The sequence below is a fragment of the Dermacentor variabilis genome, chromosome 4 (genome assembly GCF_050947875.1).
Source record: "Dermacentor variabilis isolate Ectoservices chromosome 4, ASM5094787v1, whole genome shotgun sequence".
Classification (NCBI taxonomy): domain Eukaryota; kingdom Metazoa; phylum Arthropoda; class Arachnida; order Ixodida; family Ixodidae; genus Dermacentor; species Dermacentor variabilis.
This window is the reverse complement of record NC_134571.1, coordinates 232,687,323-232,712,781: the sequence shown is the minus strand read 5'-3', so window position 1 is coordinate 232,712,781 and position 25,459 is coordinate 232,687,323. Positions and strand designations below refer to the sequence as shown.

At 45.0% G+C, this 25,459-nt stretch overlaps 1 long non-coding RNA gene and 1 pseudogene across 2 annotated transcripts; both read right to left on the bottom strand.

Annotated features, from left to right (window-relative positions):
* Nucleotides 1-8,910: 8,910 nt before the first annotated feature.
* Nucleotides 8,911-11,914, bottom strand: LOC142578536 (uncharacterized; annotated as a pseudogene).
* A 3,318-nt stretch (nt 11,915-15,232) lies between these two features.
* On the bottom strand, nt 15,233-17,420 carry LOC142580190 (uncharacterized). 2 transcript variants are annotated; one of them, XR_012827624.1, is made up of 3 exons: nt 17,333-17,420; nt 15,681-16,559; nt 15,233-15,612 (listed from the first exon to the last, which is right to left on the bottom strand). It is a non-coding gene; the product is annotated as an uncharacterized LOC142580190 (long non-coding RNA). The 2 variants fall into 2 exon arrangements; XR_012827623.1 differs by having other exon boundaries at nt 15,233-16,559.
* Between the last annotated feature and the right edge of the window lie 8,039 nt (nt 17,421-25,459).

Below are 25,459 nucleotides of genomic sequence, written 5' to 3'. Positions count from 1 at the left end.
CAATGGACCCTGACAACGACAGATTGGCTCGCGATGTTGGGCTCAACTTCAGCGATTTGAGCACTGACGAGCACGACCCGCTGCTAAGGGCTCGCGCTGCCAGGGTCGTTGCGTACTACGACGGCGGCCTCGACACCGGCTCTCCGGAGCGGGAAAGCAACGAGGGCTTCCCACGACATCACAAGGACGTGGCATTCTCACTGCTTGTTCGAAATGAAAGTTTCGCGAGCCAGCGGAACCCGCACAGCACGACGCGATAACGAAACTGCTGAAACTCCAAAGCGTGCGCGGCGCAGAGTCGAGCGCGCAGAGTCGAGCGAAAACGAAACCTTTCGAACACCCATACTACTGAAGGGTAACGTCAAAATGTTATTTTTTCTTAGAATCGAATAGATGTAGACAAGTAGCATTTTCTTCCGTCTTATAATCGAATAAAATGATATTTTAATACGAGTAGTTGAGTATTAGTAACACAAATTATGAGGAGTGCTTTCGTCATCGGGCTAGTACCGGAATGTCGCTGGGGGGTCTCAAATCGTGTCATGCATTTACCTCGATTTCTCGGTTACTAAAGCTCTGTTCGCGATTAGATTGACGCCTTAGACGTTCTAGAACATTGCTCTACCACTTTAACTTGACTTTCTGGTAACCTTTAGCGTCCCTTTAATGCACAGAATCGTTTAGAGACGCTATCTCTGTACCGAATAATTACAGCGAACGCCACTATACGCGCGGTCGCCGCGAAAAAGTCTCCTGAACCGGCTTCTTGCGTGAAAGATAGGCGAATGCTGAAAGTAAACTATGTGAAATATCTTCTTCTAGTAGGCTGTCTGTATAACCAAATGGGGCATAATAGAATGAAGCCTCAATGCAGCGATCGCACGGGTTCGCAGCGACCGACTGAGCGTCATGTCCGCGCACAATGGGCGCGTTAAGTTAGCGCGCTCCGAACTCCAAAGGAGCACGCTCGAGTGCGAGTTCGACGCCTTCGGAGCTTAACTTAACGGCCATTTTCGCCGACTGTTTTCGTGTAAAGTCCCTTGATAATTTGAAAGTAGCGATACTCTTTGAACTCTGCCGCCGCCGCGCGACCTCCTCGCTTCCTCCTCGCCCCTTGCGCGTTCCCCCGCGGCAACCAGTTTTGCCCCCGTTTTTCTGCACAACGATTGGTCTCCCTGCCGTTGCCCCTGGAAACGCGTGGATCTTGAGTTTTGCTTGTGTTTTTATTTTTCGTTCGCGCCATTTTCCTCCTTAGCACGGCTGGCTCGGCGCTTTAGCTCGGCGTAGCGAACGTTGCACGCTGTGTTTCCTGCTCTATGTGCCAGCGCTATGCCGTGCTGTTGCGAATATAACTGCCGCAAGAAGCCTGAAGATAGTTATGCCGTTTTTATGATACCACAAGGAAAGCGTGAGGGCTTGCGCAGGAAGCAGTGGCTGCATGACATTGGCCGAAAGAACTTTGTTCCGACAAAGAACAGCCTTGTTTGCGAGCTGAGGCGTCTTTCTTATAGCTCGTAGCAAAGCATCCCGTAATGCTGCATTTTTTTTTCATTCTTCCGGCCTGCTCACCAGAGTTTTTGTTGCGGTTGTCCTCAGTATGCTTAATATTGGCGGCTCGATCACCTCGCTAACTGTTGTTATTCAGTCGGAAGTTCAGCATTATAGATTCTGCTTCGCGCCCTGAAAAAAATTAGTGGCAAGTATACCCGTGGTATTGCAGTTGATGAGCGTTAGCTAGTCAACATTGAATTTTTTTTTAAGTTTTAAGGCGAAAGCCTTTAGATCTCTATGTTTCAAGGTTGCGTTGTAAACTGGAAGTATCACTTCACCCAAGGAAGGCCAGAGGTGATCCAAAGCATGTCCACCCCTGTATAAGAGAATGGTTACACAAGTTAATTAATGAACCATTAGTGCTTGACATAAGGTGGATTAGGCACGATTAAGGTTAATTAGAGGGTATTAAAGAAGATTAAGGTGGATTAGAGTACATTAAGAAGGATTAAGATGCATGAATAAAGATTAAGGTGGGTGGAGGAGGATTAAGGCGGACTATGGTGAAGGGTTGATGAAAGGGTATTAAGACCGATTAGGGTGCATGAACAAGGATTAGGGAGGATTAAGGTGGATAAAGGTAGATTAAGGTCGATTAAGGTGTATTAAGGCTGTTTCACATGCTGCGACTACAACGACGAAAATCGGTGCTGTCGCACGCGTCGCAATGCGATTTTTAGAGGGCTCATTTCACATGATTGCGATTTCAATAATGCGACTGGTGCGACGCCCAGGTTTGCTTACTGCCAGGTTTCGTGGCACACGCTGCATAATTCTTTTACTGTAGTGAATAAAACGTTTACACTATAATATTATTGACTTCTCTTGATTAGAAGCAAATAATATGTACGTTTACTAATTTAGAAACGTTAGTTAAGATTTGTCTTGGGGTGCGCGACGGCGGTTTCTGTAGTTCAGTGCGACATCATGCACGTAAACAGCTGTTCGCAGGTGGTTCAGCGATTCTTTATTCTATGGTTCAGCGCTGTGTGTTGTCTTATCTACCTCCTATGACCGTTTCGTTCTGCCTGCGCTACAACAATCTACAAAATGGCCTATCGACAAGTTCATATAGCTACCCTCACCGTATATGTAGTATTCGGAATTCGGCTGCCACGAAGTTGTCGTGTCAGCCCAACAAGATCCTCGCGCTACCCGTGCTCGGCGTCAGCTTCTGGAGAAATGATGCGTGTATATTGCCTGTCATTGCGCATATGCGGTGCCTGCTCCTAGCCATATTCTTACGCCAAACGCAACAAGAAGCACCAACCCGAACGCCCGCGTGTGCCCCTGAACGAAGCCTCAAACGATCTGTGTGATTACGACGTGGAACGAAAATTGTGTTGTGAAATTCAACCTTAGCGCTAGCCTGGTTCGTCCATCGCCGTGCTTGCGCTGCGAATATATATATGGGAGCCCTCTCTAAATATTTCTAAAGCCGAGACCACACGTACGCTTGCGGACGCGCGTAAGCTCGCGTCCGCGCGCCTAGCGCCTGCCGCGCCTCGCGAGTAATGGCGGTTTGCATCCACAAAGACGCGCGACAGCGCGCGCTCACTCACAGACGCCTTGGTAGGCACCGCTTCATACTTTGTTATCGAGTGTGTTTAAAAATGCTTCAATTTATATAAACGTAATTGTAATATTTTCATAGCTGTTAGAGCAGCGAAAAAAGGAAAGAAGAACCACTTTCTTGCGTGACATAAATCTGCTTCACCGAGAGTTGAACATTTCGCGCCGTAGCTGCGTAGCTAGGCGCGCTGACGCGAGTCAACCGAAGCGCTCGATAACAGAGCGGAGCTGTTCCCCGAGATCACGCCGCGTTTCGACGCGTTCGAGCCATGCCGCACCGCCTGCGCATGCGTGGGCGCGTGAACGCGAGCTTGCGCGCGTCCGCAAGCGTACGTGTGGTCAGGGCTTAAAGGCGCAAAAGCCGACGCATCAAATGTTTCGAGCAGTTACCGTCACTTTTGTAGAAGAGTATGCTATGTACACTACGGAGTGCGCCTCCAACGGACTTGGCTATGTGCACTACGTAAAGTCCCTTGATAATTAAAAGTAGCGACACTCTTTGAACTCTGCCGCCGCCGCGCGACCTCCTCGCTTCCTCCTCGCCCCTTACGCGTTCCCCCGCGGCAGCCAGTTTTACCCCCGTTTTTCTGCACGACGATTGGTCTCCCTGCCGTTGCCCTTGGAAACGCGCGGATCTTGAGTTTTGCTTGTGTTTTTCTTTTTCATCGCGCCATTTTCCTCCTGAGCGCGGCTGGCTCGGCGCTTTAGCTCAGCGTAGCGAACGTTGTCCGCTCTGTTTCCTGCTCTATGTGCTAGCGCTATGACGGGCTGTTGCGCATATAACTGCAGTAAGAAGCTTGAAGATGGTTATGCCGTGTTTATGATACCACAAAGAAAGCGTGACGGCTTGCTCAGGACGCAGTGGCTGCATGACATTGGCCGAAATAACTTTGTTCCGACAAAGAACAGCGTTTTTGCGAGCTGAGGCGTCTTTCTTATAGCTCGTAGCAAAGCATCCCGTAATGCTGAATTTTTTTTCCATTCTTCCGGCCTGCTCAGCAGCGTTTTTGTTGCGGTTGTTCTCAGTATGCTTAATATTCTGGGGCGGCTCCATCACCTCCCACATCGCTAACTGTTGTTATTGATTCGGAAGTGCAGCATTATAGATTTTGCTTTGCGCCATGAAAAAATTAGTGGCAAGTATACCCGTGGTATTGCGGGTGATGAGCGTTAGCTAGTTAGCACTGAGATTTTTTTTTAAGTTTTAAGGCGAAAGCCTTTAGATCTCTGTTTCAAAGTCGCGTTGTAAACTAGATGTATCCGTGACCTAAGGAAGGCCAGAGGTGACCCAAAGCATGTCCACCCCTGTATAAGAGAATAATTACCCAAGTTAATTAATGAATCATTAGTGATTGACATAAGGTGGATTAGGGAGGCTTAAGGTTGACTAGAATGTATTAAAGAAGACTAAGCTGGATTAGAGTGCATTAAGAAGGATTAAGATGCATGAATAAAGATCAAGGCGGGTGGAGGAGGATTAAGGCGGATTATGGTTGATTAAGGTGGAGGGTTGATGAAAGGGTATTAAGACTAATTAGGGTGCATGAACAAAGATTAGGTAGGATTAAGGTGGATAAAGAAAGATTAAGGTCGACTAATGTGGATTAAGGTGAATTAGGGTTGATAAAGGAGGATTAAGACGGATTAGGATGGATTAGGGTAGATTAGGGACCATGCAGCTGGATTAGGTTTGATAGAGGTGGATTAGGGCGTATTAAGGTAGGCTGGGATTATTAAGCTGGATTAAGGTGCATGAATAAGGATTAAGGAGGATGAAGAAGGATTATGGCGGATTATGATGGATTAGGGTTGATAAATGAGGATTAAGACTGTATAGGGTAGGCTAAGGTGCATTAGGGGCGATGTAGGTTGATTAGGTTGTATTAAGGTGGATTGGGAGTATTAAACTGGATTAAGGTGGATGAAAGGGCATTAAGGTGGATTAGGGTGGAGTAAGGTGAATTAGGGGTCATTGAGTATTAAGACCGATTAGTCTACCATAATCCTCCTCACGCACATTAATCCACCGAATCCACATTTGTCGACCTTAATCTTCCTTCATTCACTTTAATCCACCATTATCCACGAAAGTCCTCCTTAATGCACCCTAATCCACCTTCATCGACCTTAATCTACTCTGACCCCCCTTAATGTACTTCAATCCTCCTTAATCAACCGTAATGCTACCTCATTCACATTAATCCACTGTAATCGCCCTTAATTCACATTAATCCACCCGAATCCACGTTAATATACCTTAGTCCACCCTAATCCTCCTTAAACCACCTTCATTCACTTTAATTCATTCTAGCCCACCATAATCCTCCTTAATGAACCTGTCTTTCTTCATGCACTTTAATCCACCCTAATCCTCTATAATCGTCCTTAATGCACCTTCATCCACCCTACGCCACCTTTATCGACCTTAATCCAACCTAGTCCTCCTTTATGCACCTTAATCCACCTTGATTCACCCTAGTGCATTTTCATCGACTTTAATCCATATTAATCCTCCTTAATACAGCCGCATTAATCTTAATCCAATCACTAATCAATCATTAGTTTGCTAATAATTAATCATATCTTATACGCGGTTGCACATGCTTTGGTTCGCTTCCAGCCTTCCTTCGGTCACGCGATATTTTCTGTAGCTCACAACGGGACCTTGAAACAGAGGTCTAAGGCTTTCGCTTAATAAGCCACACACAAAGGCATGTGTCACAAGCAATACTAGATCAGGCGCACGAAGTAAAGCATCTGATCTTGTGGCAGAAAAATTGTCTTGAGTATAGAACTCGCCTCAAAGCTCCCTTTACATCGGTATACCCCGTTCATACGGCTTTAAGAAAGAAACCAACCTCCTCATAAACGTTGCCTCCAGCATTATCGATGCTGTTATTAGCATTTCTCAAAATTTTCAACCCCACTGGAGCGCGCAACTGGCCCAAAATAACACGCCTCCATAGAATCCTGCGGCCCGTCCGCGGGAGCCCAGGAGGAAAAGCGCGCCGTGCGCAGCCGGCGGGCGAGGAGAATCGAGGAGGCAAGCGCCGTGAGGAGGAGAGTGTCGCTACTTTCAAATTATCAAGGGGCTTTAGCACTACGTAGAGTTACTGTATGTGCTACCGCAGGTAGCAGAGTTGCGCGTCTGTTTTATCACGCCGCTAGCGCCTCTATTGGCAGAGCGTCATCACGTGGTAGCCAAGCAACCGTGCATTGCGGAGAAGCAGATGTTCGGGCCAATTTTTGTATTTCCCGACGCCGCCGCTGCAGCGAACTGGATTGACACAAGTTATCGCCAGTCAAATTCAAATCCAATCCGGCCGATGTTGCCGTTCGCTATCCACGTGCGTGCTAGCTGCGTAGCAACAACGCAACGTGCGCAGCGCATCTCACGTTTGTTTCGTCGGCCTGCCTCGTGACACCTTACTGCAGTAATTGCTTTTCTTCTTTTGTAAAACTAGTGAAGGGTGTTCAGGTAAAGACACCTGAACAAACAAATTTTCAGCCAACTGCCTATTGCGTCAAGTATGTATGAGATGAAATTGCTTGACTAACAGCTACGTGCTTTTTGGGCTGTGCTAAAAGAATTCACAGCTGGAATATTAAAAGCTACTGCAAGTCTGGATTTTTTTAAATAATGGAAGCACGTAGAGTTATACAGAAGATTTATCTGGAATTACCAGTTTTCTGCGTGTGATGCACCACACTGCTTTCACAGAAGTGTCGTAAAAAAGCCAGCTCACATTTTCATGATTGTGCACTGCTTGGGTTGTTTCTGAATATGAAAGAGGTTACTACTAAGTAAATATATTTAATCTACTACAGCTTATGTGAAGCAGGATGCAAGAGGAATGAATGTCGTCATTTAACATACGGTAAGGGCCTAACTGTGTTTTGAATTATTCCCTTTAATGTAGCTATGTCAATCCTGTGAGAAAAACTTTCGCAACACTCCCACAGAAGGCTACTTTTGGAATCCCTGCAGTGAAAAGGCACATAATGAAATCACACTTGCAGGTGTAGCTGATATCCATTGCTTGCTGGTAGATGGATATGTTCCTACACAAGATCTAATGGGGTACCAGAGTCGAAATAGCAATGGTTTGTCATTGATTCACCAGTAATATTTTAGACTGGCTACATGTTGAGAGCTATGGCACATAAGCAAGTATGAACCTCATTATATTTAGTACAGTTCCCTTTGTAAAAGAGCGCCACTTGATAAAGCTCACTACATAAAAATATTTGCACGCGCATATACTAGTGTTTGTTTTTTTCTCTGAAATTCGAATTGTGATTTTATTGCCAAAAAAAGAGGTAGTTGCGGCTCGGTGCTTTTTGTTACTGTTTACATGCTAAACGAGCACTGCTCTGCTCTTAGTAGCGTATTTATCTCTGTTGAAACAAAACCTGAGTGCCAAGCAGTATTCAAGCGAAGGAAAGTCATTAAAGTATCTGATTGTTTACCTCAATTACTAAAGTTTGTCCAGTTTTAATACGCTATCTTATTTCGAACCTTATACTACCTTGTGAAGTAGCTTTTTCGCACGAAAATTTTGTAGGATTTCCGGAATCTATAAAATAACATCACCATATTCCCTAAGTTTATTCGGTGCGATCTAATCGTTACCGTCGCGGTTCACGAATGCTGCATCTGATCGGCGTATATAGAATACACAATCTATTCTAGATACGCGAGTGCCCATACGTTATTAGGGCGGAGAAAGTGCACAGGTGAATGCAACTCCAAAAAAAAAACAGAACTAATATACGCGCTGCATCTTACGACGCGCGCTAAAAAAGGGCAGCGCCTTTTTCTTCACAATATAATCCAGTCAGCTGTTTCGATGCGCTTTGTTTGCGATTAGGCGGAAAAGCGGTGCACAGCGATGCAAAAGCGCCCACGGTCGATCGACGATACGCTAGGCATGTCGCCTGCAAAAACGGAGTGCGGCTTCGCCGCATAGACTTGGTTGCTTCTCAGGCAAGATGGCTGACCTACGCGCAACTCTGCTACCTACGGTAGCATATACAGTAACTCTAGCACTACGGACCTTGTGGAGCCATCTAGGAAGAGCCTAGTGAAACACGTTTGTCACGTGGCCACATTTTGGTTTCGGACCGCGGTTGCCGCGCTGGTGGTCGAAAGCACGCATCTGCTGTCACCTACCATGTGTGCGAAAATATTCTACGGAACTTGTGGCCACATTTTGGTTTCGGACCGCGGTTGCCGCGCTGGTGGTCGAAAGCACGCATCTGCTGTCACCTACCGTGTGGGAAAATATTGCTTTAGCGCGCTGGTGGTCGAAATTATTTCGCTTCCACCTTCCCTTACGGCGTGATCGGGTGTCCAACGAAATATGGCCTCAGGTATCGTACCAGAGTGGATGGTAGCAGAAAAGGCTTTTTTTTTCTTTTTACATGCGATATCGACAGCAGTCGCTACGCTATTGATAGCAAGGGAAGAATGGACAAATATGTGGGCCAGGCTTAAAAGTAGCATTTACATGAGCCTTCCGCGCTATACGCGAATGATTTATACGTATTTACAGCTACTTCATGGCAGTCTCATGTTGGCTGTCGATGCACGGCTGTAAATCACTACAAAGTGTGATTGCTGCGATTCAGTTTCAGCAATAATTTCAGGATTTCTAATATTTTCTGCATTCCGTTCATGAAGTTGTTTCATGCTCATCACAGTCTGCAAGAATCTCACATATTTCTGAGGTCATTATGGGCAGCATGACCCAATTTGCATGAATTGCAACGAAAGATTCAGGGATACAACATATTTATTGGTTTCCATCAGAGTGAGCGCTTAATAGCAGCCTTTGCACTGTGTACAGAACCACTGTTTCTGCAAATCGGCGCTGGTTACTGCAGCACAGCACCTGGAAAATACATATGCGCAAGCGCAAGTGAACAAAAGGAGAGAAACCAATGCACTATTGTAATGGTGACCAGACTCTCATAATTGTTCAGATAGTTATGTGAACATGCGAGCTGAAATGCATCTTTTTTTCATTTCACTGCAAGTGCCAGGCAATATTACATGACAAAATTTTGGCTGTACATTGTACTTGACTCTCATTGTGAAATTTTTAGGAAAAAAATAAACTACCATCCCTCACTGAGAAAAAGACTTCACAAAAAGAAGCGTAGCTTTCCTGTGTTAGTACTTCTCAGACAGCAGAAAACAATCACATTCATAACTGTAGTCTAACATGTCTTACCAGTGAAACCACTCCAAACAACGGTCACAGCACACCATTTTCAGCGCACCATCATCCTTTTCCTTGCACAGGCCACAGATCCAGAGCGCATTTTTCTTTTTTACAGCAACTGTCATAAAAAATTCAAAGCTCATGTTAAACACAGAAATATGACAACGAGTAAATACTTGTTGCAGTGCATACCTGAGGCCATGAGTAGGGACCAAGCATCAGGAGTGCAGTACTTCTTTAGCTTTGGCAGGGAAACCCTGCAGTCCAGCAGTGCACTGGGTAAGGCCTCTGGCCTAACTTCAATGTCAGCCTCGTCGAGCAGGCACGTTCCATTCAGCACAAGATCACAAAGGGCTTTGTCAGAGAATCCAGCCAGTAGCACTGGAAAGACAAAATGTAAAAACAAGTTAGGGGATGTCAAATCGCAATGAGTACTTTGTATTTACATTTCGCTTTGGCCTTTTCAGACAGACTTGAAAGCCACAGGCCCTTCTTCATCAGCTTCTCTTGCCCGCTTGTATCGGTTTTGGAGGACTCGCTTGCATGGGCGCCCTCGACTTTTTACCTCAGGGAGCTTCAGGTCACAAGCGCTGCTAGATGAGCACGGTTGGCTCCCAACATCACTGGTGCAACTATCAGTTTGTCTGCCACATGGTTGTTCGGTTTCTTTTTGGGATACAGGCGATGCGCTAGGCAGTTGTCCGACTTCTTGGGGTACACTTGATGTGGTAGGCAAGATGTCCAGCACAGAGGCATTATCTGCCTGCACAATTTCATCCTCATTATGAGGATGTGTGAAAGTGGCATCTCTCTTCAGCCAAGAGGCATTTACCGATTCTAAGAACGCAAGGCGTTCTGCAAAAACATCCGGCTGACAGTCGGCCATGTTGTCGACAAGAGCTTTAAGCGTTCTCAATGCGTAGTTGTAGCGCTGATTTCTATTCATCTTCTCGAAGGAGGGCCCAGGCATAGAGAGTATCTCTGGTGCTTCGTGATTGGCAGCTTCAGAGTTGGTTTCAGCAGCCCCACCCATGAACTTGAGTTGGTAAGATTTAAACCAACGCTTATGAACAGCCTTTGTCAGGTCGGGTTTAATGCTAAATTTCACACAAACATATAAAAAATGCCGGCAAAGCAGCTTCATTTTCGAGTACATAGTGCACGCATGATTATCAAGAGAGACCTCGTGCCATGCATCAGTGCAACTCGATGCCACTGCATAAGTTTGCTCAGATACGATTCTGGCCTCTGGAGGGTCATCCTGCATCTTTGCCAGTTCCTGCTTTATTATTTTGCAGGCATAAGGTGTTAGCACCTTGGCACATTCCTTCTCTACACCCTCAGATTCTTGATGAGAATAGAACTCGCATGTTTTCAGCAGTATAGTTTTGTGGCATGCCTCTTGCTGCATGCTGCTTGACATTTTTAAAATGTTGCGCACTGTTTCAGGCAGTTTTGATGATGATGCTAGGACATTCTTTAGTTTTGCATGATGTGACTCAACACGGTTGGTTGTATTATTTCCACCTGTAAACTTGCGGTCACATAAGTGTCGGACCCACATTTCAGGAATGTTGCCCCAGTTCTTTGCGTAATAGCTCACAGCTTCTTCACTTGCATACCTTTCAAATTCAGCTTTCGCATCATTGTATCTGGCAGGTGTGGGGGAAAGCAGCATTTCATTGAAACTACTCAATAAACGTTCTCGCTCATCTGATGATTTTGCAAGCTGCCCAGCTGCACTCTTGAAGGCCTTGGTGACATGGAATTGGCACAACTGAACAGCTGGTGAACTTGGAAACGTCATTCTAATGGCATTGATTTCCGTGAAATTTTTGTACACAACAACCACTTGTGTATCAGCAGCAGCAGGATTCTCTTGAACAAAAGTCTCCAAAAGCTGATTGACAACGTGCTGTTGCTCGGATGCAACGAAGGCATATGCGATTACTTGGGTACTTCCGGACCCATCCTGGACAGCCATCACATACAGGGGCATGCGTAGTTTGTTGGTGCGGTAGGTTGCGTCAAGGAGGAGCACCTCTGGAAAAGACTTAAATGCTTGCTGCATGTGTGGCGTTTGAATAAAGAGAATTTGCAGCTCCTTATTCTCGTCAGTGATCGACAGCGCTCTAGCACCATAAGTGGCTTGGCAGTGCTTTAGTTCTGCCACTAGTAGGCTTGCTTCATCCTCTGTGCGAGTTGCACGCTTCAGATTGTGCAGATCTTTGGCAATCACTGTTTTTCCTGCACATACAAAAAATTAAAACCAAGGCATGTGTAATAATGCAATCAATACCTTCACAAACTGAGAAAAAAACTCTCGACTACTTACCACTTTGTTCTTTCAGTTTCTGGACGATCATGCTTGGGGGCACATTTAGCTCCATTAAAGGCTGCACGAAGCTGAGCTCTTCAGTGGCGAGCCGCCGGTATTCAGGATATGCCTTGTAGATTTCACTACTGACTTCATGATTGTGCTGCAAATTAAGTGCAGTGATTTCCAGTTGTTGAGTCGCACGCCTCGCCGCTAATACCAGTTTTGCCGGGCAGTCCTTCTTCATAGTCCTGGAGAAAGAACAAAAGTGCCTTTTAAACTTTTTTGCTGTGCCGAGCCATCTCCGCCGACATGCTAATCTGCGTAGGGGAGGGAATAAGAGCCCCGCGCAACACGTGGCCAGGTAAAATGGCGCTGCCGAAGGGTTACGCCAGCGTGGATGCTAGGGAGAACGCAGAAACGCGGAACATAGCTCGTCGCTATACGTACCGTTGGTTAGGACGAACTCCGGTGGCATTAGTCCTGTGTCGTCCCCCGTGCTTGCAGGTGAGTGGCGTATGAAAATCGAAGCTTGCTGTCCAGTTTTACTGCCTCGCGTGACAAGTGAGCGTTCACAACATCTATCGACTTCCATGTTTTCTTGACAAATAAAGTATTTGTCTGCACTTGGAAATGCCGCAGAGCAGTGTCAAATGCATCATACGAATCGACCCTCGCACCTGTAGCAATTTCCATGACTAACGCGCTCAAGAACGTATAGGCAGCGCTGGTCCGCTCGTCAGCGCTCAAGAACATCTGGGCAGCGCTGGTCCGCTCGTCAGCGCTCTACCACAGAACACCTATACAAACTTAGAGAAGGGAAACTGTACCTTCCACAGTGCTACGGAAATAAGCGTAGCGGTGGCGTCGTGAACTAAAGTATGCGACCACAGGTGGCGCTGTACAACAGGAAACGGATGTACATGGTGAGGATGGAGAGGGCGCTAGAAGGAAGTAATATCGGGTTTAATCTCTCATACAAACAGGCAGGTACAGTAATAGAGCAGCAACTCCCAGGTTTATTTTATGCGGACGACATTGTGTTGCTCGCAAACAAGCAAAGTGATTTGCAACGCCTGGCTAATATCTGTGGACAGGAAGGCAACAATTTAGGTTTGAAATTTAGTGTTAGAAAATCAGGTGTTATTGTATTCAATGAAAACAGTGAACAGACAGTGGAGATACAGGGCCAAGAAATACCTCGGGTAACAGAATATAAATACCTTGGTACATGGATAAACGAAGGCAACGGATATATGGAAACACAGGAAAAAACCATAACAGTCAAGGGGAAGAGAAATGCAGCCATAATGAAGCACAGAGCGCTATGGGGATACAATAGGTACGAGGTCCTCCGAGGTATGTGGAAAGGGGTAATGGTTCCAGGACTTACTTTTGGAAATGCGGTTGTTTGCTTTAAATCAGGGGTACAATCAGGACTCGACGGGAACCAAAGGTCAGTGGGTCGCCTCGCATTGGGCGCTCACGGGAAGACTACAAATGAAGCTGTGCAAGGTGATATGGGCTGGACTAGTTCTGAAGTGAGGGAAGCTCGCAGTAAAATTGAGTATGAAGAACGGCTGAGGAATATGGAGGAAAGTAAATGGCCTGGGAGAGTGTTCAGGTATCTGTACAGGCAAAACATTGATTCACAGTGGAGGAAAAGAACTAGGAAGCTTACCAGCAAGTATGCGGCCTGTGGGGTGGGCAACACAGCAACAAAGAAGGTCAAGCGGAAAGTCAGAGAGGCTGAATTAATCTCATGGGTGGCGGCAATGGAAAAGAAACCTGCCATGAGTAACTACTTAAGGGGAAAAAACGAAATTAGGAAAGAAACCATTTATGATAACTCAAAGGGAAGCTCATTACTTTTCGAAGCGAGATCGGGATGCCTTAGAACACGCACCTATAAAGCGAGATATAAGAAGGAAGAAGAAGCATGTGCTTGCTGCGGTAAAGCTAGGGAAACGACGGAGCATATTTTATTAGAATGTGAAGACGTCTATCCAGCGGTCGATTTAGGCACCACTGGCCTTCTTGAAGCCCATAGAGTTACTATACTGACTCTAGAGGACAAGCTACCCATAGGGTCCATGCCACGACCTACTGCATTGAAATCGGGAACCGCAAGAGCGCCGCCATGTTGCTAAGCGCCGAGGTTGCCAGCTCCTGAGACGCTTGCTAGACTTGGTGACAATAGTCAGTTTTAATCCGGCAACAGTAGCAGCGTAGCAGCATGGCGTCTCGCTTGTACTGTCGTGATGTGTGCGTGCAGCCGTGTGTTTGGGCTTTATAAGTTGGTTCTTTATTCTATGTTGCGGGACGGTGTGGGTGTGGTCCATGTTGGCCGTACAGGTGGCAGTTATGCAACCGAGGGATGATCCTGCTGAAGTTTCCGGTGGTATGCGGTTTTCAGCGGTCACGCCTGTTGCAGGAGTGTCACTCGACGAGGTTACGAGCTCGAAGCTGTGGTCAGATTCCTCGTTGGCGTTCCGTAATTCTCTTCGCACGGGCGCGGTATGTTGCAAAAGCCGCTTTCGCGATCTATCGTCGCGACGATATATCGGGCTTTTTTATTATTTTAAGCACTGATCCATTTGGGGTAGGGCACATGTAACTTACAAACGGAAGTCTCAGGAGAGCACCTGAGATTATAATAAAGCAGGCGGCGCAGGAACTCCAGGGCACCCAAGGGACAGTGGGGGGATCAAAGCTCGAAGCAGAACGGTACGTAGGTTGGGGCCGCCGAGGCAGGTGTGTGCCAGGGAATGTTCGCACGGACAGCTCCCCTGGCACGCGCAGCAGAGCCTCGCAAGGTCGAGAGGTCGTGGTCGAGATACCTTAAAGGCACCTGCGCCCATGATGTTTCTTTTGCCTCGGTGCAGTGTGCACGATTAAAGAGAATAATATGGAGGGCATCCGGTGCAGTCGCGAATGCGTCATGACAAATGTAGCTCGCGTCGCCTGGCGTGTGCAGTAATACCAGAGTTGGTTGTGTGAACTTTATGCATAATACGCTTTGTTACGGTACCTTAACGCAATGGGTCTAGAGGACGGTGTTGGTACATTTTTTCGTACCGCCCTAATCCTATACCCCCTACTACAATCACACACACACATACCCCCCTCTTTTTATGTATACATACAATTCCTTGCCATGACGGATCCATAGCCTCCTTTATTTTTGAAAAATAGAGGAGGCTATGGACCAATTGACCAGTTCAAGTTGTCAACTTGTCAGTAACTGTCATAGGAATCACTGTAATAAACACAATTCCACGATCGGATTGTTTACTTTCATTTTTTGTTGTAACACTGAGGACTACATAGAACTTTATTTTGTATATGTGAGAGAAGTATGTGGATATCACGAGCTTAAGCCAATGTGCGATACACAGACAAAGCAGCTGCTACAACATGAACTGCATTGAGGGCCACACAACACATACGTAATTAAAGGTGCAAAATATAGGGGGAAGCTTCAAAATACGCTCTGTAGCACTGCAAAGTGTAACATATATTGTATGTGTACAATAAATGTTCAAAAATACAATGCATCAATGTCCCATTTGCCTTCAAGTTTATTATCAAGTTCAAGTTTACTGAAGTTTATTATGAGCATATGTACAACAGGAATCTACTGACACACCTGCAGTCAAGGTGGCAGTTCGAGGCGTGCTGGCTGCCTCAGTGTAAGAAAAAGAAATTGGGTGAATGTCGACACCAGTGCCACTGCTTCTTGCCTCTGACCTGCACGTGCCTCCACGGCATCTTTGTGCACAAGTGTGCTGGCGTGGCGAGGCGTAGGAGTCATCCGAGAGAAAGAGTATCGTTTACATGGAGAAGTGGCTGTTCACATTGCCTGCCGCTTTTCCTCAAATGTTTCCTTGGCGACTAGGGTGACACACCCGCAGTCAAGGTGGCTGTTCGAGCTGTGCTGGCTGCCTAAACGAAAGAAAAAGAAAGAAATTAGATGAATGTCGATACCAGTGCTATTGCTTCTTGCCTCTTACCTGCATTTGCCTCCATGGCCTCTTGGCTTGCGGAGTCTGTATGAGGGATTGTCTAAGCAAAAAGAAAAGGCCATTCAAATGGGAAATTATTGAAATCAATGCAGTTATGTCTGCTTCTTGCACTCTTCTTGCCCAAAAATTTTCAAACATAGTGTCCTGTACACACCAGGACTTTGACTGCTTTTGCTTTTTACCTGCAGGTGTTGCTGCGAGATCCTTAGTATGGCTGCGTGCAGCATTGTAACACTTGGTGGAGGCATTTGAAGTGGTAGCCAAAAATATAAAGAATCATCCTTGTGCACGAATGCTTTCAATTTCTAAATGCAGTGGTAACTATCACTATTAGTGCAAGGCCCCCACATCTATGCGGCAAGTTCCATAGCTCGAAACTGAATTTTTCCTTTAGTGTTTCACAAGGCGTCTGATATGTCCACATTAGATGTGATGTGTTTGTTTTTATTTATCCCAGTGTGGAGAGAGCATCATTAATTTGTTTTTTTATTTTTGCTTGTCTTTGGTTTATTTCTGAATTTATCAAGCACCAGTCTCATGATGCTAAAATGACTTATGTAATGGCAATCAGCTTTTGTTTTGCAGAAAAACAACGCATTTCCTGACCCATTGTTTGACATCCCCTCACTCGCATAATTTTGCAGAGTATTCTACCTATATTGACTTGCTTGACCTCCACTAAAGAGTCTTGCATTTTCAAATATGACTCTTTCCTTAAAATCATTCGACACTTCTCATAATTTCTGTACCTTGGGCTTCGATACTTTGCATTCACCATTTTTGCTTGTTTCTGACTAAAAATGTCTTTTTTAATTTAGAGCTTAAATTTTACCTTTGGAACACACGGAAGGGCTTGCCATTGCATATCTGCATAAAAGGGAAACATGTTTCATTAAACATTTGCAAAATCCAATTGAAGATTGATGAATGCAGCTTGCAGTGTGATATGACTGAATGAGCCATAAAAGTAACTCATTTCACTTGGTAAATTAAAGCACATATTAGTGTGATGTGCAAGATACGTTACACTAACGTGGTGGGTTCTCTTGCTTATACAGCAAAATAATCGGTGCGCGAGAAAAAAATTATTTTTGCATACCCCTTGTACACACTGATTTAAGGAGAATGAGCTGGAGCTGTCCACATGATCTACTTATTTTACCTGCGAGTATGGTCAACAAAAATGTGTCCCAGCTGCTTAGTGGTACTCGGGATTATGTCAGTATTGCATATGTGCCTGTTGTTTAAAATAATTAAATTTTGAAAATGCTCGCAGGGATCTGAAGTGCATATCTTCAGTTTATGGATACATGTAAAAGACTCAGCATCAAGTGCAAGTGAACGTTCCCGCAGGCCCGGAGTCAATCATGCAAATAGATTCGCTGCACAAATTTGTGACCAGAAAAGATATTCCACATGAAATGGCATGCAAGGAAGTGTTGAAAATATTACACAGTTAATAAAACGCCCACGCTATTCATATGTGGGTTGATGCACTCGTTATGCAAAACGGAGGTGAGGCGTGCAGACAGGACACAAGAGTGGAGTATTTACAAGCAAACAACAGGAGCGCTGCCCACTTCTCTACTCTTGTGTCCTGTCTGCACACCTCACCTCTGTTTTGCATAATGAATCCTTACCAAGTAGCTGAGCTTTCTGCCGTTCTAAGTCTCGATGCACTCGATTTCGTCCGCATTAGGCATTCGCCTCTTGATTACTTCGTGGCACAGAAATACTCGGCATCAGGCTGTTTGTCTGCTGTGGCCTTTGTAGAAGCATGATTGTTCAAAGTGCAACAATTAAACAGATTCTTTGAGTTGCTTGCGGCTTCGCCAGTACAATTCCGGTGCGCTGGTCCGCCTGTGCAGCAATTTCCTACTGAAGGGAAACCTGCAAATAAAAACACCGCTCCGCATGCAGAAAAATGCTCTACTGTGACGCTTCTCAAACGATTGTGATGCACCACAAGAGCTGCCTATTCGCGTGATATTCTCAACAAGGAGATACATTTGTTTACTTACATGTGAAGGTATATGCCAGAGCACTTCGGGGCTTCGGTGGCACACAAGGCACGAGTGTGTGTGCCATAGCGTCCGATGTTGACGCGCGATCGCATGTCAAACCTAAACTGTACGAAACTACTACGCATCCAAAAAACAGATTCGAAACCGAAATTCGCGTCATCCTTTATTGCAAGAATGCGTACATCGTGATTTACATAAGTCTCGGACTTAGCGATCGCTTTCTGTAAACCTAATATTAACGTATCACCTTCATAAAGCCATCAGGTATGCGTTTTTAGATCAGAAAGCATAAGCTTGCTTTCAGCTCTTTCAATAGTAATTGCGCTGGCCACATTGACCAGTAGCAACAGGGCGGCGCCCTAGAGGTTCCCACTTTTCCGGCCCAGCTTTTCCTCTAGATTTCATAGAGTTAGTAGAACAACTCTAGAGGAAAAGCTGGGCCGGAAAAGTGGGAACCTCTAGGGCGCCGCCCTGTTGCTACTGGTCAATGTGGCCAGCGCAATTACAATTGAAACAGCTGACAACAAGTACAGGTCACCTTGTGCTTTGTCATATAAAAACGCATACTTGATGGCTTTATGAAGGTGGTGCGTTAATATTAAGTTTACAGAAAGCGATCGCTAAGTCCATGACTTATGTAAATCACGATGTACGCATTCAGCGGAACATACGTGCGTTGCTTGTGTGTTGGTTGTAGGTTCTGCGTTACCTGGCGGAAAGCCGCGAGTAGTGGTGGTGCGGCAGTGCGGTTTTCGCCTCGGTGAGCTCTGGCAGTAGAGAATCTGCGTTGTGTGACCCGTGCTTGCTTGACAATTGAAATGTCGAAGTGGCCTAGCGCATCGGCAGCGAAGTTCTGCGAACCGCGATGTGGCGTCGCCGTGTCCGACTTTGCTTAACGGACATCAAGGGATGTGCTGCTCGCTACAAGTCATGTAAATGCGACTGCGTCGACCGCCCACTGTTCAGTGCTGAATGTGTGTTAGGTGCGCTGTGCTTGAAACGAGTGGTTCAGCCGTGCAGCGGGGGGTGGTGGAGGAGCAGAGTGGCTTAGGGTCTCCATTTGCACGTTCACAGATATGTGCTCCCGTTTTGGTCTCATTAGCGGCTGTCGCGGGATTGTGGTGTGCTCCTTGCCTAGTATGAAGTTTACGATGCTAACACACAGCATGTTCACGTTTTTCCGTGCTATATGTCATTTGCATGACGACCGAGTTGAGAACAAGGCATATGTATCTGTTGTTTTCGTTTGTGTGTTGTAAATTACTACCTGTTGTGGAAGTTCTGGAAGTCTTATTACGCAAGGAGTACGAACGTAAACATATAAACATATTTCTGTGTGTGTGAAATTATGAATTACCCAGAATAGCCTTTACGACTGATAAGTGGGCTACACAGCCTGTGTGAATCAGCTACCTTTTGTTGCGACGCTCTTCCATGTGGTAGACTGATGCGTGGTGCGCGTTTATTTCTGTACTGTTGTAAAAACCATTTGTTTATTCACTCAATACAAATGTACTGCTTCTTCGCCGCAGTGCATTTTAGTTACGCGGTAAAGGATACTAAAAGTGGGAGGGGGCCGCTATCACCCAGCATAGTATGTACACTCAGGCGACCTGAGAGGCGGCGGTTGTGCGAGTGCATAATCATAGGGTATAATTAAAGAACTCTTTTTATGTCCAGTGACAGTGGCCCCTTTCCACTTTTAGTATGCTTCAACGCAGTACATTGCTTAGGCTTCACCGCAGAACATAGGTGTATTGCAAAAAAGTTAATCTTAAAAAGCTCAATTATGCAACGTTTCTTTCGTAGCTTGCTACACCGCAATCCAGAGGTGGAAATAAGCATTGTGCAGTAAAGCATACTAATAGTGGAAAGGGCACATAGGTTTGCTCATTATTTTCAATTGTGATATAATTTGCAAGTGCATCTGTGCTCTTGGTAAGCTTAATTGACAATTCTTTGTACATTACAAATTCATATTGCAGGGAAGCTTACTAAGGCACATTCGTCATTTTGTAACGCATTATTCACCTTCAATGCAGCAGCACAATGCGGATTCATACCTATGCTTCTGGCTGGACTGCACATGCTCTTTGAGAATTGATTCGTTTTTCATAAGTGCACTGGTACTTTACTCTAAACTGGAGGGCTGAAGTTTATACGGAAGCACAATTTTTATTAAGGGGAGAAGATGTTGCCAAGATGGTTGCAGCACAGCTTTTTTTTTTTTCCAGGCACCTTTTCTATTAGAAGCTTCCATTGCAGTGTTTCGAGCCTCTTTGAGCCAGCATATAGTGTATATAAAAATCGGACACCGATTGGGAACATCACCTATGCTCTCTGCAATAAGCTGTGCACAGGATAAGTTCATGCCTATATATAGAAAAAAATGTAGCATGACCAGACAGAATAAAAGGGGGTGGGCTGCAGCAATACTAGGTGTTAAATGGTGCCTTATCCTTTCCCTTCAGTTTTCTGTTTTGTGCTATTATGGATCCTCCACAGTAACCACACGAATGCTGAACTTGAGCTTGTTGGTTTCAGATCTGATGGTTGTTACTAACAGAACAGTGTGATACACGAACAAGGGCTTGGAGGCATCCGGTCACCTTGCTTGTCTCATGGTGTCGCTTTGTGAGCACCATGAGCCTCCAGACCAACTCGGAAGAAAGGTTTCTTGCAATCGCTTCTGAACTGTATTGCCACCAAGCCAACAGTGTTCTCAATGACAACTTTTGGACAGTAGAATGCTTGCACCCAGCAAAGTCTAAGAAGGAAGCATTCAGGATGTGCCAAGTGGGCCTTTTGAAGCTGGCCGCATTGCTGAAGGGGCTTTGCCTATCCGCCCTCTTTATGGATGCACAAGGATGATTTCTTCTTTCAGAAGGATTGTTTCAGAGGAGTCACATGGCAACAGTGTTGGGTGTTTAGTAGCAGATAAGCTTGCCTTTGGCCACTGTCAAAATCTGTTTTTTCTCCAGTGCCCCTGTGAAGTGCCTACTTTTTGGACACAATGTGCTCTCCATGCATGCATGAATTTTTAGCTTGTAAAGATGTCTATTACCCCTTGCCTCTAGCCGGTCCTTGCTGATGTCAACCAAGAAGGCAGTGGGGAGTATGGCGATGCATACTTACAAAGCACTGCTGATACCAGCGAAACCAGATTAGTGGAGCTGCCTTTTTTTTTGTCCACTCCATCTTCATCAGTTACAATGAGCAGTTCTTTGTCCAAACAGAAGGCATATGTAGTTGGTCATGCATAGCCTGTGCACTAAGATTTGTTGGCATGTTACAAGAGACGTGCCTGAGAACCTTAGCAGTGTCTATATGCAAAAACCTTCTGATGTGACTTCCTTCTCTTTATCACAGTTTGCCTGATGAAGCCAGCAACTTGGTCAATTAGATGTTCAACAGGCTTCCCACTAGTTTTCCCAGCGTCTCCTTTACCAGTGTGCTGCTCATAGATATCTGTTTTCTTGACCTTGCACTGCACTTCAACCATGGCCACACCTGCTGAACCTATAGTATGCGATCAGAAAAGTGCTATACATCACGTTGCTCCAAACTCATGACAAGCTAGAAGGCCTTGAGGAACACCTTCATTAATTTCTGTCCTCATCATACTGTAGGAAGCTTCGCATGACAAGTGCAACAATTAACATCTGCTGGTTTTTCAGTGCTATTCCTGTCCAGCTTGATGAAAGCTATCCTGAGTGTTTCAAAAGCAAAACTGCTGCCGGACAAGAAGTGCATAAAGCAAGGGTAGCTATAACCATATATGTCACACAAAATGAAGAAGGCCACCGAGTGTACGGGCGGTTTAATTCATATCCAACAAGCTTGGTTCTCTCTTTGCAATTGAGTAAACCCAACTTGCCCCAAAAACATGGCCTGTGACACACTGTGTGCCAGATGCTGTGTCCCCTGCAAAGCTGAAGATGTGTACAAGATCCTGACACTCGCAGTGGCTTCTACACTGCGCAAACAGTTTACTATAAGAACGACTGCCTCAACTAATATGCTAATCACATGAAAACGGGCAGAAATTTGGCTATTCATTGGGCCCCACTGCAGGTGCAAGCCACTCTTCTGCCAGATGCGTGTTGTTCACAGGAACTGGAGCTATACAAATGCAGATACAAACAATGATGTTTGAAAGTAGTAGAGTTGAACAATATTCTGCACAAACAGTGCCACTTGCAGTGCTGGTAACTTATAGCTACAATTCATGGCTGCCCCACCATGCAAAGGCACTATTCTTGAATTAACTTCTATTTATGGTGGCCATATATTGCAAGTACATATCATCCACATTGTGTGCAATATGATTAAATGATGTCAACTTTGATAGCCATTCCTAATCTGAGATACAACAAAAGAACTAATATAGGCAACAAATTGTAATTCAAAAAGATAACCAGTGCACAGGATAAGTGGCAGACTTCCTTTTATTGAACAAAAGTCACATGTGTGTCACATGTCAACAGCAGTGGGTAGCAAGCTTGGGTGACAGAGGCAAAACTTAGCGAAATGCTACACTCATACTCAAATGTAAAACGGCCTACGACACAAAAAAACATTTTACTGAATGAAAGGGCAAGACTCCATCCAAGAACGCACTATGGCACCACATAATTGACATGGTGTAAAAGATGTTAACATGCCCTCTCCATAAAAAAAAAGAAACACTTAAAACATGCCTTAAAAGGCAATGTGCAGAGTCTGAAAGCAAGGAAAAACAACCCAAAAAAGGTTTCGCTAAGTCTTTCAATTATTAAAATTGTCAAACTGTCTTGTCACTTCTTAATGAATCTGCACAGCGGAAAAGGATGAAAAGAAAGCCCAATAGCAGGGCCACAGAAAATGTCACCAAATAAATAAACCTTGCTTACCAAGGATACTGGTTTAGTTGTCTGACTCTGCACAATAATTGTGTATGAGCTTTTCTTGTTTAGAACGGTTTAGCAGATAGCGGAAAAAATGGACATGAGAGCACCAGGTGCATGCATAGTCGATGCACAAAGAGCCACTGTTTTCTTACTTTTTTTCTCTACTACTATTCACGAATATGTAAGTGCCTTAATAGCACTGCTAAAATCCTACTGCAAAACACAAGATTGGGCAAGTTGTGGCATAACGAAAATTGGAGTTCCACTCATACTGTGAAAGTGATGCAATAAATGGTGAAATATGCGCAGGAAGCTTGCTTCATTCGGTGTTTGTTGAAGTGAACACTTGCCAGTGCAAGTCAGTAATCTCCTTTAAAGAAGTAAAATAAGTGGGAGTTGTGCCTCCCAGAGTTGAAGTGGAAAGGCTACTTTTCTTCCTCCTCTTTCCTATCCAGACTTGGTCACTGGTCTCCACCAAAACAACCCTTCAGCTTCTCTTCTTACTGCTGAATTAATTTGGTTTTCTCAAAGCTATATTTGAGCTACCCATTGCTAGGTCTCGCGCTCTGCCCCATCAACCAGCCCCATCCAGTAAATCTGAGAAGCCAAGCACTAGAAGATTAATAAAGCAGATGCACCCAATCACTGTCATTACATGTAAGAAGAAAAATTAACATAGTACTGCCTTCACAAGTGGGGAAAGTGATGAGTAAGAATTTGAAGGCGTGGACGCCAGCTCTATATACAGCACGCAGACATTGAACAGGTGTTAGCCAATCATGGCACCTGTTGGCTAGATCGTACTCTCCAGGATCGGCATTCGCCACGACTGTACCTTCAGCAGAGTGGCTGAAATGTAGAATTGTGGACTGCCAATCTTTTGATCATATGTTTGAATCCACACATCACAATGAGAACTTTATCTGCAATATTCTAGCAATAAATTTGGGAATTAGAGTGACAACACCAGTAGACATCAGAACCAGGGGAGTTGGCCCATAACAGCTATTGGTGTAAAAAAGAAGACTGGCATAAGAATTGAGATGTGCACGCTACATGCCTTTGTTCGGTAGTGTTCCACTACTTTGGTGCTACAGTTAATGATCTCGAATGAGTTCAAGGAGCAAGAATTTAGTCCAGAAAAAAATATTACGCATAACAGTTGTATCTAGTTGTATCATTTGCCTATGCCGCTGTATATAACCCTGTCCACACTGCTAGGAAGGGAAGCGTAGCAGAGGGCGGCAGAAAGTTGGGTGGGCGGATGAGGTTAAGAAATTTGCAGGGACAAAATGGCCACAATTAGTACGTGACCAGGGTAGTTGGAGAAGTATGGGAGAGGCCTTTGCGCTGCAGTGGGTGTAACCAGACTGATGATGATGATGTCCACACTTACCTAAAGCACATGAGTGGCATCCTAAACAAAATTGAGCTTTTGATATTGCTTTGGAGAAAATCTGTTTCAGCCTAACAGTATGTATACATATTGCGCATACCTGCATTCGGTGTACCTTATCACCAACTGTTAAGTCACCTTCTTACCTGATCAGCGAATCACTCCTGCAACCAAGTGTGCTGGTCCGGGTTTTACCTGCATTTCCACCTGTGCAGTTGGTAAAAGTCTTTGGCTGTTTACTATAACTTCATATTCAAACATATGGTTGCATTAGAGGCTTTCACACCACTAATGACTGGGCAGGCTTCACGAAAGGCCACCAGTACCTCCTCATTGCAGACTGTGCTCAACGTCCTTCTTGGTTGGACTGTGACTAAGAACCCATACATCTTTCCTCCAAAGCGGCTGGCATTGACGATAGTTTGATGCAGAAAGAGGCTATTGTCTTTCCCAGATGCTGGTTCAGCCTCGCGAGGCACATTCCTTCAGTCAATATGCACACTGTCAATGTGAGTGAGACTGATCAAAGGTTGTCTATGGTGTCAGGTTTCTTGCCTGGTTTCGGTAGTGGCATCATGACCAAGTGTTTCCACTCTGTGGGGAATTCCAATATTCCAGATTTCATTGATTACAAGCAATAGTGCTTGCTTCCTTGTTTCGGCAAGATTCCTCAACATCTGAAAAATGACTCCATCTTTGCCATGTGCACTCTGTGGTGTCTACTTCGTCAAGGTGGCATCCTCTTGGCCGTATGTCTTTGCATCCCCAGTGCGGGTGATGTGCATTGAGCTCACCTCGACTGAGTATTACGTGCTTGTGCAAGCGAATTTGAAGCTGTCAAAGCCAAGTGAAGTCGCCTTGGCTGTGGTGCCTGGTTTTGGGACAGAGGTAGACAAATGCCAAAACGGCTTTTAGCCTGCAGCACACCACCGCAACTTTCTGATGAGACATGTTTATTCAAGCCGTTTCTTCCTTGCCCTAATTCAATAATAGCCAATTTTAGCAGCTGCAAATCAAGCTGACTTTAGAAGACTGCTGATTTTTTAGCCTCTTCTAGTAGATTATTGCATGGTTAATTTTCTAGTTGGGCATGACATGCTTCGTGCTTAAAAAATGAACTGTTTAAAGAATTATTGGAGTAATATTAGGACAGGCAACTCTGACTGAATCATCACTGCTTTTGTCGCAAAATGTGGCAATGAGCTAGGCAGATGCTGTCACGAAACCATAGGTTGTACAAGTACAGAAGAAACAAAATTGGAGTTGTGAAATTCAAAGCCATATTTTTACAGCCTCTCTTTATACTGCTGACATTAGAGAGCTTTAGATTAGTGGACGCAAGCAGCGTGTGTAAACAAGCACCATGTTTGGGTATTTCTGGCACCCATGTGGTTTGCATAACCAAGCAGCACACGAGTCGCTTGCGTCCTCTTATGCAGTACTATTATTTTCATTGTA